At 35.3% G+C, this 15,760-nt stretch overlaps 1 pseudogene; it reads left to right on the forward strand.

Moving 5' to 3' along the window:
- Positions 1-4,723: 4,723 nt before the first annotated feature.
- LOC116639835 lies at positions 4,724-5,204 on the forward strand (annotated as a pseudogene).
- Positions 5,205-15,760: the final 10,556 nt, after the last annotated feature.

Genomic DNA, 15,760 nt, shown 5'->3' on the forward strand with positions numbered 1-15,760 from the left:
TTTAAAGTTATTTTCACATAAATAGGAAAGAGGACCTGATAGTAGTAGAGAAAATCACTTTGCAGTGACATTGTAAGGACATGAATTGGAAATAAAGAAGACCTCATTTTTGAAGGCACAGTGAGACAGAGAAACTCACGAAGGACACAGAAACAGATGTGAAACCTGGGAAGTAGGATGTTCATAAATCTGAGGGTCTGAAGCATGAGAGAGTTTCAAAATGATGTGGTTAAGTCAACGGTGTCATATACGATGCCGAGGATTTATGCATAAGTGGACGACCCCAGTCCTACCTGTCCCTCCTCCAAGGGCAAGGATTGCAGCCACACCTGAATGCATTAGAGAGTTTATCTCCTCTTTATTCTCTGGACTAATCATTGTTAAGACCTCTGACACTCTCATTTCCTGATCTAAGGAGAAAGACTCATGAAAGCATCTTCTTTTCGTATGAAAGATAATTAGAATTACTTACAGGATTAGAAAAAGGTATAGGGTTTTTGTTTTGTTTTTTTTTTTAATCTTTTGGACTATTACGGAAAGTTTATGTAAGCACTAGAATATCTGAAACAGTGGATCTCAAGGAGTGGTTCTAGGACTGGCAGTATCAGTATCACCCAGGAACTTGCTAGAAGGGAAAAATTCTCAATTTTCAATCTTATTGAATGGTGAACTCTGAGGGTGGGCCCAGCAGTGTGTGTTAATTTAGCACATTTTCATTGAAAACCTACTAACTGTCAAACACCAAGGAAACAGCTAAACAAGTGAGTCACTGTATCCACTCAAATACGTTATGATTGAGATAACACATCGTCTTCCCCGAGAACATCAGTGAACATCACACAATCATTCCACAGGAGAGAAGGGTCTAACTCTTTGCCATATGTCCTCCTTAGAAACCCAAGACATAGTGTTTGGTAACTGAAAAGCATTCTATTAAATTCAAAATTCTTTCCTGTTTATTTTCCCTCCAGATGTTATCAACTTCTTCCAAATTTACATTTTAGTCTCTCTTTCAGTGTGTGTGTATATATACACACACATACACACACAGTTGCCCAAATGTATTTGCAAATAGTTGTCTTTTGTAGCATAATCTTGCCCAGTTTGAAACTGTATTTATTCACTTATTAGAGGCCCAGGAACTTCAGGTGCAGCAAATATCTACATCTCTACTAGCTGTCCAGCCTTATACATGAAACATTACCAATACAGGTAAAGTCTTTATATACCATCTCAGATCTCAACTCCTGACACTTCTTGGATGTAACCATTATTTGTTGCTTATTAGTCCACGGATTTATTTATACATTTGAATGTATCCTTAAGCAATATACACTTTTGTTTGTATGCTTTTAAATCTAAATAGATGACATCATAATGTATTCTATAATTTGCTTTTTATTACTTCTTGATATTATTTGCTGAGATTGAGATTCATGATTTCTGAAACGCTTCCATGTTGGAAGAGAGAGGTTTAACTCCTTCATTTTTTACTGTTCTATAAGTCTCTGCGTGATATCAAAATTCACTTACCTATTCTTTTGTTAACTGACATTTAGTTCCAACGATCTGCTATTAAAAACCCTGAAGCTTTGTACATGATTGTGCATTTCTTCTTTTGCATGGGGAGAGTTTCTCTAGGTTATATGCTAAGAGTGGAGTTGCTTGGTTTAGGGTGTATTCATCTTTACAAGCTATTGCCAAATTTCTCTTCAAAGTGAATTTTTCAATTCCTACAAGCAGAATATAAGATTCTCTTGTTCCTCATCTTTACCCATATCTGGTATTGTCATGCATCTTAATATGGATGAATCTGATAAATGGGAAAGAGTTTCTTACTGTGGGATTAATTACATTTCTTTAATTCTAATGAGAGCAAGAATATTTTCATATTTTTGTTGGTTATTGTTTCCTCTTGCACAAGTTTATATCTTGTGATAATTTTTTATTGGCTTTCCTTTCCTTTCCTTCCTTTCTTTTTTCTTTTTTTTATTTCTAGGAGACCTTTATCTGTGATATGTATTGTGAAGTATCTTCCTTCAGTTTGTAGTTCAACTTTTTTATATTTTAATATTATCTTTAAGTGTACAAAAATGTTTAAATATTAATGGATTCAAATTGATCAATCTGCTAATTTATGGTATGACTTTTTTTGAGTTTAAGAAATAGTACCCTGTGGATACAAATATATTTTTTTCATAACTTAGTGTTTGCTTTTCACATTTAGGTCTTTAATCCAGCTGGAATTTATTTTTATATATGGTGTGAACAGGGAGCCAATTATTTTTTTCCTCACATATAACTAATTGTTCCAGAACCATTTAGCAAATAGTTCATATTTTCCCACTGATCTGCAATGCCATCTTTGCTTTACAGTGAGTTTCCGTGTGTGTGTGTGTTTCTGGATTCTCTACTCTATTTGTCAATCCTTGTGCAAATACCTTATTGTCTGAATTACTACAGCTTTATAATAAATCTTGATATCCAATAAGTTGTTACCTTCCTCTTCTTTCTAGTAATATTTTTTACAATTCTTTTTACATTTCTTGCTTACTTTTCCATATACAGTTTAGAATTACAACTTAAAACTGCATTGAGTTTGTAGATTAACTTGAGAGAGAATTAAATCCCTGATTATGGTATAGCTCTCAATTTTTTGCTTACTAAAGTCTTTTAATTAAATTTCCTCTGAAACAAATGATACGTTATAGGTTTAAAAAAAAAAGATAGTAGGAAGGGAAAAATGAAAGGGAGCAAATCGGAGGGGGAGACAAACCATGAGAGACTATGGACTCTGAGAAACAAACTGAGGGTTTTAGAGGGGAGGGGGGTGGGGGATGGGTTAGCCCGGTGATGGGCATTAAGGAGGTCATGTATTGAATGGAGCACTGGGTATTATATGCAAACAATGCATCATGGAACACTACACCAAAAACTAATGATGTAATGAATGGTGACTAACAGAACATAATAAAATAAAATAAAAAATAAATTTAAAAATTTATATTTTTTCCTAATTTCTAGATTTCTAGCATTTTATAGTTAAAAATTATATATATGTATATATATATGTATTATATATATTATATATATACACACATATATATGTTTCAAATTTTTATTTAAATTCTAGTTAGTTAACATACAGTAATATTAGCTTCAGGAGCAGAATTTAGTGATTCATCGCTTATATACAACACCCAGTGCTCATCACAAGTACCCTCTTTAATACCCATCATCCATTTAGCACCCCCCCCCCCCCCCCCCCCCCCTCTGATAACCCTCAGTTTATTCTCTATAGTTAGGAGTCTCTTTTATGGTTTGCCTCCTTCTTTTTTTTTTTTTATTTCCCCTATGTTCATCTGTTTTCTTTCTTAAATTCCACATATGAGTGAAATCATATGGTATTTGCTAGAACTGATACATGAATTCAGTAAAGTCACAGGATACAAAATCAACATAGAGAAATCTGTTGCATTTCTATACACCAATGATGAAGCAGCAGAAAGAGAAATCGAGGAATCATTCCCATTTACAATTGCACCAAAAACCATAAGATATGTAGGAATAAAAATTACTTATATTAATATATATTAAAATATATACATTAAATATTATATATTTTAATTACATTAACTTTGGCTTCTGATGTAGAATGCAATTAACTTTATACATTAAAAGCATTTATAATAGTATTGCTGAACTCTCTTTTAATTCTAGCAATTTGTCAATAGAGTCTATTGGATTTTATCTAGCAACTTTAATTTCCAAAATCAATTCAAAACAAAATAGAACTTAATGCCAAGCCCAGTGGAATTTTGCAAATTTCTTCTTCATCTGCCACTGTCATGTTTTTATTATTACTATTATTTTTGGAAAAGATGAGGTTTAAAATTTCTAAAGCTGACTGATCAACCAAAAATTTATCTTAATTCATTCCAGTTTTGATAAATATTGTGTCAAATGCTTTACTGGAACTGTAATATATATCATGTCTCTCTTCCTTTTGGTCTGCATCATATCAAGAACAATTCTAACACTTCAGTGACACAATTGTCTCTGTGGAACTTTCCACTATTCTTTATTTTACAGATTATTTAAGAATTTAATTATTTTTTTCCATTTTTTATTGCTAGTGAGGCAGTGTAGTTGCAATGAGGGAGGTGGGTATAGTGTAAGAGGAATGAAGAGTATGTTGAAGGTTTTTAAAATACTGTTTTGAGGTGGGAAAAGAGCTAGTGAAACATCTCAATACTGAGGTCTCTAAAAGTTGACTTAGTGATACTTCCAATCTGCTCTTGGTGTGTCCAGAGCAGAATATCCACACCTCTACTACTGTGTTCATCCCACTACATTACAGTTAGTTGTATGTATTCCTTGTTACTGCTAGACTGGAAGCTCTTCAACATCAGGACCGTGGTTTTTAAAGCTTTGATTCCACAAATCCAATAAAACATCTCACACATAGCCTGGGCTCAAGAAATTTTTAATGGCCACATCTGAAACCATAAAAATCCTCGAAGAGAGCACAGGCAGTAATCACTCTGACGTTGGTAGTAACAACATTTTTCTAGATATGTCTCCTGAGGCAAGGGAAACAAAAGTAAAAATGAACTATTGGGACTATAGCGAAATAAAAAGGTTCTGCACAGCAAAGGAAACAACCAACAAAATTAAAGGATACCTTTCGGCCGGAACTGCCATCTTCCAGCAATTCACCAAAATGACCAACACAAAGGGAAAAAGGAGAGGTACCGCTATATGTTCTCTAGGCCTTTTAGAAAATATGGAGTTGTTCCTTTGGCTACATACATGCGCATCTATAAGAAAAGTGATATTGTGGACATCAAGGGAATGGGCTCTGTTCCAAAAGGAATGCCCCACAAATGTTACCATGGTAAAACTGGAAGAGTCTACAATGTTACTCAGCATGCTGTTGGCATTGTTGTAAACAAACAAGTTAAGGGCAAGATTCTTGCCAAGAGAATTAATGTACGCACTGAGCATATTAAACACTCAAGGGAGGAGATAGCTTCCTGAAGCATGTGAAGGAAAATGATCAGAAAAAGAAGGAAGCCAAAAAGAAAGGTACTTGGGTTCAACTGAAGCGCCAGCCTGCCCCACCCAGAGAAGCGCACTTTGTGAGAACCAATGGAAAGGAGCCCGAACTGCTGGAACCCAGTCCCTATGAATTCATGGCATGATAAATGTAAAGAAAATAAAAGACCTCAAGACTGTAAAAATGTTTCTCTTAATTGAGTAGAAGTGTGGTGTCCTTTCCCCCCAAAAAATATTTAAAGCAAACTTTGTGTCCTAAAAAAAAACAAAAAACACAAAACCAAAGGATAACTTACTGAATGGGAGAAGATACTTGCAAATGATACATGTGAAAAGTGTATAGTACCCAAAATATATGAAGAACTTATGCAACTCAACACCAAAAAACCCACAAATAATCCAATTAAAAATGAGAAGAAGACATGAGCAGACATTTCTCCAAAGACATACAGATGGCCAACAGACACATGAAAAAATACTTAACATCACTCATCATCAGGGAAATGCAAATCAAAACCACAATAAGTTATCATGAGGTGATAACCCTCACACCTGTCAGAATGGCTAAAAATCAAAAACACAAGAAACAAGTGTTGGTGAGGATGTGGAGAAAAAGGAACACTCATGCACTGTTGGTGAGAATACAAACTGGGGCAGCCACTGTGGAAAACAGGATGGAGGTTCCTCAAAAAATTAAAAATAGAGGCACGCCTGGGTGGCTCAGTCAGTTGAATGCCTTGGCTTCAGCTTGGGTCGTGATCTCAGGGTCATGAGACCCAGCCCCACATTGGGCTCCATGCTCAGTGGGGAGTCTGCTTGAGATTCTCTCCCTCTCCCTCTACCCCTCCCACTTGTGTACATGCTCTTTTTCTCTCTAAAAATAAATAAATCTTATTTAAAAATTAAAAATAGAATTACCAGATGATTTACTAATTGCACTAATGGGTATTTACCCAAAGAATACAGAAACACTAACTCAAAAGGATATATGCACCCCAATGTTTATTGCAGCATCGTTTACAGTAGCCAAACTATGGAAAGAGCCCAAGTATCCTTTGATGGATGAATGAATAAAGAAGAAGTGGTGTGTGTGTATGTATATATATAGACACACATGTATAAAATGGAATTATAATATAATTAAGTATATAATTATATTTAAATTATAATCATATGTAAGTATATAATTAATAGATATACATATATAGATATATAATTACATAATTATAATTATATATATAATGTGTGTGTGTGTGTATATATATATATAATGATGTATACACACACACAATGTGTGTGTCTTCTATTCTTTCCTGGAAATGTGCACACTTTTCTCCCTGTGCTTTAGTCTGTGTGTTTCTTACCGACCTATCTTCTCCTGCACTGCATTATTCTTTCCTTCAGCTTATCTGATCTACTATTAACATCTATGGGACTTCTAATTTTAGTTACTTAATGATTTGGGCCTAGACTATGTTTGTTTCCTTTTTATAGTAAAAATTATTGGGTAAATTACTTATCTTGATATTAGTTTTTAATATTTTAATTATGATTACTTTAATATTTGTGTCTAGTAACTCCAGTATCTAGATTCCTAGTTTGTTTTTATTGTCTATTTTTTCTGTTAGTTTCTGGTGATTAAATCTTGTCTCTTGGTATGCTTTAATCTTTTTTGGACTACAGGATATTTTGTATCAAAAATTACACAGATTACTTAAGAGTCTGGGGATGTGATCAATTTCCAGAGAGAGCTGATTTTGTTTCTAACAGGAAGATCACTTTAATTCAATCTGGGGTTGAGCTTGGCTTTGAATTCATTTCAAAGTAAGGACTTGTCTATTTCAGTTTTTCTCTCACACCTAAGGTATGGCCCTTCGGGTCTCAACTAGAAGCCTTGGTGGGTCTTCAACTCCAGTGATTTTTTTTCCCCACCGCACTGAAAATGGTGAAAGTTCAGTTCAGCTTTTCAGCCTATTTGTTATTACCTACTAATCAGCAAATGCCTCAAAACTAAAAGCAGAGCAGAATGTGAAGATAACCTCTCTATCCTTTTCTTTTCCCTACCATCTTATCCCTTCAAGTTCTTGGTGGCCCATAATTTCTCCCTCAAATAGATTTTTCCAGCAGTCTTCAGTCTTCAGAGTTCTGATACAATCTAGTAACTCACACCTGCAAACAAAAAACTAGGTTTCATTTTACACTTTTATTTTTTTTTGAAAGAATAAACATTATAATGCAACACTCAAATATGTTAGAGAAATCTCAAATGTTAACAATATGAAAATAATATCTCCATGCAGTGTAATATTTTCTGTTGCAAATGTATTTTCCAACCAAGAGTTTTATTTTATCAGGCTTAATAAATAGTAAATTAGTTAAAAGACTATGGCAATATTCTTCTCAAGAATTAGGATCAATTTTGTGCTGACAAATCCTATGATGGTACTAATGTGACTATTACTTAAAATAAAATAGTTAATATTTCCTGAGAGTTTGCTCCATATCAGGAACTATGGAAGCTGCATGATCAATACTTAGTAAAACCAACTATAAAATAAAGAGGTTTCTATTGAAATTCTATCAATGGTCACTTAGCCAGAAGGAATTTCTCAGATTAATATGTTTCATGCTCCGTTTGACTATTTCAGAAGTAAAATGGGTGAGAAAAGATACAACGTTCCTTCCTGATTAGTATTTCCGGCTATTTTCCCCAGTAATTCAATCTGTACATTGTTAAATTCAGTAGCCTAACTCAACCGCTTTACATGTGAAGAGTAATTGACCCACCTTATGTATTCACTGCCTTACACGTCCTGAAACTTCTGAGTTAGAATTCCAGAGAACATTTGTGTTTGGTGCAGCCATGTACAACTTGGCATAGTCCCCTGGCATCCTGGGCAAAAGTTCCACGCTGAGCTAGAACAGCTTGAAATGAACCCACTACCAGCTCGTAAAGCAACTGGCTATTCTACTTTAGGGAGTTTGCATTGTTGACAGTGCAAGAGAAGGATGATGTGCAAGTACCAAGCAGATTCTGATTCAGAGACCAAGGCCTCCTAGATATTAATCCACTGGAGAGTGCATCAATTATCATACAGATGATTTCTCTTGGGTGAATGTGAGAGTGGAGGGGATGCCCATCACTATCACTTTTGCACTGTTCTTTCCTTCCGCTGAGTTTTTTGCTCCAAACACATAGACACACCCACACGTGCACACACATGGAACTGGGGTCAGTTTTTGGAGCTAAGATAAAATAAAGAAAACTGACAATTAGACATTTTTTGTATTCACTGGTTTATCTCCCCTTCCTTAGGACAGGAAGTTATAAACTAAACCCTTCCCCGCTTTCTGGCTCTTAAACAAATACAACGAAAATAAAATTATCTTCAACTCAAATCATCTCTTTCACTTGTTTCAGATAAGGTCAAGGTATTTACGGCCGCCACTCAAAAAGGAGCTCCCTTGACTTCTGGAAGCCCAGCCCACGCCTCCTTTGAAAATACTTGAGCATTAAAAAGCAGGTCTAGGAAGTCTTTAAATGGCCAATCTAATTTCTTTGGGAGTTTCCCTAAACTCTTTGGGGTATTTTTGTGAATTACGTAATGTAATTAAGGTTTACTGGATTTCAGTAATCATTAGAACGACTTCAAATATTTCCCAATATTTTACAGCAAAACTTCTAAAAGTTCTTTTGAATGGTGAATAAAACATTCTGGATGGCAGCAAGACTAAATTACTCTGGGCAAAGAACTATTAGTATATTAAAAATAAGCATTAGAGTTTGGGGAGGAAAATGCATAGGGTGTAACATTTTTCATGTGGCTACAATGAAGTAAGGGATTTGAAGGCAAAAACAAATCTGGCAAATTATAAGTTAGGGTAGTAATTCAAGGAAGTCATAAAAGAGAAGACTTTTATTGCACCGTGGAGACAGTTTGGTGCTATTAGTGGATTAAAAAGCATGTGGGACTGAGACTGGAAAAGATGGAAGCTTGAAAGAGTTGGTGGGTTAAATATTAACAAAGAAAAGATGTTTACTGACAGATTCTGCAAACACATTCTAATAAATAAGATCCTCCAAGCCCTCAAAAATAGAACTGTGCAAAGCCACAAAAATCCTTGCTGTTGATCTTCCCACCAAACTCGGTCTCCTTCAGCAACGCATGGCTTCACTGTCACCAGAATTTTGTGTAAGTGTATGTCCTTTTGGAGAACATTGCCAGAATAGTCAAAAGCTAGTAAAAATAGTAAAAAAGAAAAAAAAAAAAAGTAGACAACGATTTTGCACTTGTCTTTAAAAACTGGCTACAGTGCACTGAAAGCAGGGAAGTGTGGTGGAAATGTGTGAATGTGAGCTTCAAACAGACCTGAGCTTAAGTTCTCAACTTGTACAATTTCGCCTCTCTGAGCCTCAGATTCCTTCGCGGTAGAACTGAGACCATCACACACACTTCACAGGGCTGCCTCTCGGTGCTTCTTCAAGTTTAACATGCTTATCAATCACCATGGGAATCTGACTGAAATGCAGATCCAATTCCGTAAGTCTGGGGTAGGGCTCCAATTCTGAGTTTGTAGCCAGCTCCCGGGTGATGCCCCTGTGGCTGGTCCCGGGAGCACACTTTGAGTGAGAGGCTTTCAAAATCGCAAAGCCATTAGCGTACACTGAACTGAACTGCCACTTTATTATAATGACAATGCTTTGCTTCTTCCCTACATCATTTTTTTTTTCCAGAATATTTTACGTTACTCTGTTTGAGCTTACAAAAGAGCCCATGGGAAAAAAATGAGATTGGGTATTTCCATCCCCCGTGGAAGCCTGGACACGTTATGATGAATGGGTTTGTCCATGGTCTTAAACAGGGAGAGCTGGCCCTGTGAGATCTGATCGCTGGGCCTTCAATACACCTGACTAGCATTTCTTGATTTATTCAACTTTTCAGCTGATGATGCAGGCCTCAATTTAATGAAAGAAAAGGAACTGAAAGCCTTGACCATCAATGAATTCCCAAAAACTGAAACCTGCTTAAAATATATGAAAAGCCTAATTTTGGAATAACCACATTTCTAGACATCAGAAAGAGCTCAGGGAAAAAACATTTCAAGTCCTGCCCACCACATATAAATAAACTCTTTAGAAGAACCCATTCAAGAAACATGGTAAAGTTTAAAACTAACGTCAAGTGATGCTGAGGCTAGCAAGAAAAACCATTTGGAATCATCTTTTAAGAAAACAGCAGCAGCCCTAATAATGAGTGGGCACTTCACTGAGGTGCAGCGAGCTTCCGATGGTCGTAACTCCTACTGTAGGGGTTTTGCCAGAGAAAGGACAATCAGGTGTTGCTTTCACAACCATGGTCTAGCATCTTTTCGTGAACTCTTTTTACTTTATTGGTTTCATTAACACATTTTAGTTCTAAGATTAAACAGATGCTGCATAAAACGTCCTTTCTGTTTCACTTTATCTTTTTTAGTGTACATTTTTAGAACTAGGGAAGGGAAATAAAAATAATTGAAAATTAATTCTATTTGAATTTTGTATGGTTATTCAAATAAAATTTGCTAGTGACTATATTTGGTTTTCTCTGAGATGAAAATAAAATTATCAAGTATCCAGTGGTTTGCTCTACGAGAATGAAGAGCTAACTAGCCAGGCTTACAACAGCGCTGGGAGGCGGATGGAAAGGACTGTGCTGGCAGAGACTGTGCACTTATACCTTACACCGGGAGCACCGCAGTTTTTCTTTCTGCTAAAATCAAACAAGATATAAACCCCAAAAGATCTTCTTTCATTGTAAGATTAAAAATAATAGCATTCTTTCCATCAAGAATTATAGCCATTCTTCTAGGGGAAAATTGTGCTTTTGAAAGCATCATTTAAAAAAAAAATTAAGACCCATCCCCTCTATTTTTATTTGCTCTCAAAAGGTTAGTGAGGTGTGGGAAGAAGGCAAACTATTTCTAGACACCATAGTCCTAACCATACCTGGGAGGAAAACAATGCTATTACTATAGTCATAGTATTTTGGTAAACCTGAAGAATCTGTAGGTCACATGGGCAGAAATAAGCTACCATCTGCTTCTACCAGCAGGTGGATGAGAAAACATACAGTCTTTTTCACTAATTACCTACAACAGCATCTAACTCTAAATATTTTGCATGTAGAGATTTCCGTTCTATGTTTATAAATACACATATATGACAAAGAAACACTTATTTTAAAGATCTTAATATCTTGTTTGTTAAGCAATTAGTATTTAGGAGAGGGGCTATGTTGACAGCTCTGCAAACAGAAGTTTCTGATTCATCTGCTAAAAAGGTACTCACATACCTTGGCAGCCTTCCTCACTCTGCTTTGTTTAACGGTTTACCCATATCCACATAAAGCCACCTTGTTTTTCCCAAACCACTTTGGATATCCATCCCAATAATTAATCTGTTAAACATCGGAGTGGAGAACATAATCTGTTCATCCCCTGAATCTTGGGAAATGTCAATGCAATGCCATACATTTCATTTTTCTCCTGGTGGCACCTGTGCTGTTTAATCACATCAACAAATAATTATAAATAAAGCAAAAAATTCAATTGTTAGGATTCCCAGGAAAATAAAATATTTTCCAACATTACCCATGCACTTTCTTCCATACATCTTTAGCATAATCGTGCTTTGCTTTGTGCGACGCCTGTGTAACAGCAAATTCTACCTACCCACTAAAATCTTCTACTCTTCTTCCTGGGAAGAACCGGATTACATTTTATAGACTCCCTTACAGTTAGACATGGCTATGTGACTGAATTCTAACTAATGGAATATGAGCAGATGTGATACGTACCACTTTCAGGCCTCACCCACTAGAAACTTCTATGCATGTTCTTCCATGCTTTGCGCTTTTCCTGACTGACCAGGAGGGTGATAATCATGGTGTCTGTGAACACACATAGGCATGGAAAAAAACCAATTACTTGGCTGCTTAAAATACCAGACTTTTTACCCACTGAGAATTACCATGTTACTGAGAAATAAAATTCTATTGTTTGGGGGACATTATACATTTGGGGACCTGTTTGTCATAGCAGTTGATGTTTTCCTATATAATTCAGGTAGCATTCCTGAAAAGACTGAAAATCAGCCCACTATATTTCTGATTAGCATAATGTGAACAATTAAGCCAAGATACTGTCCATTCCTTTTCAACACCTCACGAATCTCTGTGGGGTTTTCCATTAAAGCTCATCTTAATGATTTATATCCATTCATTCCTTGACAAAAGAATATTACTGACACTAAGAAATGGAATTTCTAGAGATGAGTTTACTGAAATGGAAACAAAAAAGAAGAAACTGGTATTTAGGTGGTAGAAATAGAGGAAACAGATTTAGCAGGTAAAAATAGAGGATTCCCAGTTAAATTTGAATTTCAGATAAATGAGGAAAAAATTTTTAATTAAGTATGTCCCACTTTACCACTTATAGCATTATGGACAATTTATACCAAAAAAAGTAGTCACGGTTTATCTGAAATTCAAATTTAACTGGGTGTTCTATATTTTATCTGGCAACTCTAATCAGGATGGATATAGTCAAAGCATGAATTATTGTCCTGAAAAACCAGGTTGAATTTGAAGGCACTAGAAAGGAATAAGGAGAAATAAATTTTTAAAATAAACTTAAATGATATGGAGGATAGAAGTAAAACTGTCAACTGATAATAGAACACTGAGGAAAAAAAACAATCAAAAGGGAGAAAGATTTGAATAAATGATAATGGAAACATCACATAAAACATAAAAGAAAGACTTCAGAAGACAAGGGATCACAGATTAGTAAAGACATATTGTAGTAAAATTGAAGACGATCAAAGAGAAAGGTATTCTAAGAGCTAAGACCTAATTTTGAGAGTAAGTTCTAAAATAAATTCTAAAAAGTCCTAGACTGGAAAAAATAGAAGCGTATCATACAAATGCAAATGAACCAGACAATTGAGACACAACAGTTTGCCCTAATCCTTAAGACTGATACAAAGTCACTGGATTCATCAGCAGATGACACTACCAGTTAGCATGCCAGGCACTCATTTATTAGCAAGACAGACTTCATGCAAAAATTCATTAATTTCTTCCACAAACGTTTAGTAAAGTTTTACAAAATGCCCTCTGCTAGGCATTGATCTCCCTAAATGCTCAGATTTTAGATGCAAAAGCTTTGCTTAAATCCCAGTATATTAAACGTATTACATGTCTCTAAACCAGGATATCCTGCACACAGTTATACAGAGCGCTGGTTCCACAGGCACTAAGTTTGTTAAAAGAAAAAAAAATTTGAGAAATGACACATCTTCCTGGAGATTAACATTGCATGTTGCATTTGAAGACTAAAAAGCCTAAAAAGAAATTTAATTTTAACTCAGCATTTCTTACTGAACACATTTGACTACAATACACTTTTGTCCCCCCAAGAATACCAAGTAACATCTTTAGGGATCCTAGTGATCCGGGGAACCCAGGGTAAGAAAGTTATTGTTTTCATACAACATTTTTTTTTTTTTTTAATCTCAAGTGTTTCCTAACAGTCACTTACTGAATGGAGTACATCATGCTTGTCAGCTATGATATTTAAGCATAGGGAGAAAGAAAAGGAATGTATCATCTCTCTTCTAACTGTCCATTTGTGTACGCATTGCTCTTATTTTCCTACTCATTGACTCTGCTTTTGCAAGAACAGCCACAAGGGAAAAAAAAAAAAAACAACACACAACACAGTGAAGCAACTAAAAGTTGGTGCTGAAATTTATGCCCACCAGTACTTAACTGCAGAAGTATTAAAATTACTATGGTACACATGGGGACTCATGGGCCCAGGATTTACTATCATTGAAATCACCCCGGAGTCGCTGAGCACATTACAAACACAACACTATAAAGGAGACTGCAATATGGGATCAGTGTGCTGGGAGAGCGTTTCTGTAAATAAAGACTCAGTAGACTTTATGGCTTTTGGTAATACTTGTCACTTAATACAGTTTATAAAGATTTGCTTATTAAATTTTGTAGGGCAAAATAACACATCTTCTTGTCTCTAGCAGTAATGGTGACATAGGTTTCAAAAAGCCGCAGCTGCAGGCTTCCTGCCCCTCCCTCCCCAAACTGATTACAATACGTGTTGTTCTGAAATTTTCAATTCAGCTATAAACAATCTACTTTATCAACAACATGCTTTTGCACTTTTTGAAATGGTGCTTTGAGGCAGATAAATGAAAATAAGTATGGCGGAGTGCCAATAAAAATTCTGCAAACCGTGTCTTCCGTGGAGCACAGAGGAAGGCACACATTTTATTTATTTATTTACTGTTGACGCTCAAGCCATTTCTAGCCTTACAATAGCTGCTTTATTTTGTTGGCTGTTTGTTCTAATCTCAGCTGACACTTTGAGATAGTAATGACTTACACACTTTTAATCATAACTTTAATCAAGACTGAAAGAGTTAGTTGTTTTTGGAAAATCTGGCATCTTTTCAATTGCTATATGTATCCGTAGGGTAAATGCAGGGTGGATTCTGAAGTTCAGGACATATTAAAAATGCTACTTATTGGGGCGCCTGGGTGGCTCAGTCGTTAAGCATCTGCCTTCGGCTCAGGTCATGATCCCAGGGTCCTGGGATCCAGCCCCACATCAGGCTCCCTACTCAGCAGGAAGCTTGCTTCTCCCTCTCCCACTCCCCTCCCTGCTTGTGTTCCCTCTCTCGCTGTCTCTCTCTGTCAAATAAATAAATAAAATCTTAAAAAAAAAAAAAGCTACTTACTGCCCCGAACTTGGCCCATTTGAATGTATAGGGCCCCAGATTCTAAACTGAGATCTCTCAGCCCTAAAACATTTTAATATAAAAATATTATATATATAAATAACTATAAATAAATAAATAAATAAATAAATAAATAAATAAATAAATTCCTTCTCTTGTTTATTTTTAAGTTGGTGGTTCTTTTAATAGTTTGCTTCATGACCTTTCCTCATGCTTTTAGGATTCTTCCCAAACTTTCCTTTAAAATGATCTGCTAAATGGAATAGTAATGAAAAAATACAAGGCATTATATATGTTGTGAAAGAAAAGAGACTGTGAAATTGAATTTCTCAGCTTCATATTGGTTTGGATTATGAGAACTTCAAATTCCAGTTTAATTCCCTTTAAGTAAATTTTAATTTTATGCACACTAATTAAAGTTTTGCTATTTGCTATCAGTTTGGAAATACCCATTTACAAAGTACATTTGAACATCATGGGTTTTCAGTTCTAAAAGGAAGCCCTTGGGGATCCCTCCTTAGTAATTAATAATTTTATTGAGTTTGGGGTCAAATCAAATATGTCCACAATCCAGAGTCCTCCACAAACCTAACAAAATTTTATTCATTCTTTTTTGATTATAATTAATTTGACTTGTTTAATAAGCTAAGAAGAAAAACTGAAATTGAAGCAGGTCATAAAGGTTTAACATTAAAAAACAGATTTTCAATGGGCTCAATATAAATGCTTGCATACAATAACAAACAGCAGTGAATTCTGTTTTACCTGTGTTTGTCTTTAGTTTATATTACCTGAAATATGATGAATGTTCATCCCTCAAAACTTTATAATTTTAGCGATCTAAAATGTACTGGTCATTTACGTTTTGTTACAAATCCATCTCCAAAATTATTTATTTTA

The sequence above is a fragment of the Phoca vitulina genome, unplaced genomic scaffold, assembly GCF_004348235.1.
Source record: "Phoca vitulina isolate PV1807 unplaced genomic scaffold, GSC_HSeal_1.0 scaffold1, whole genome shotgun sequence".
Classification (NCBI taxonomy): Eukaryota; Metazoa; Chordata; class Mammalia; order Carnivora; family Phocidae; genus Phoca; species Phoca vitulina.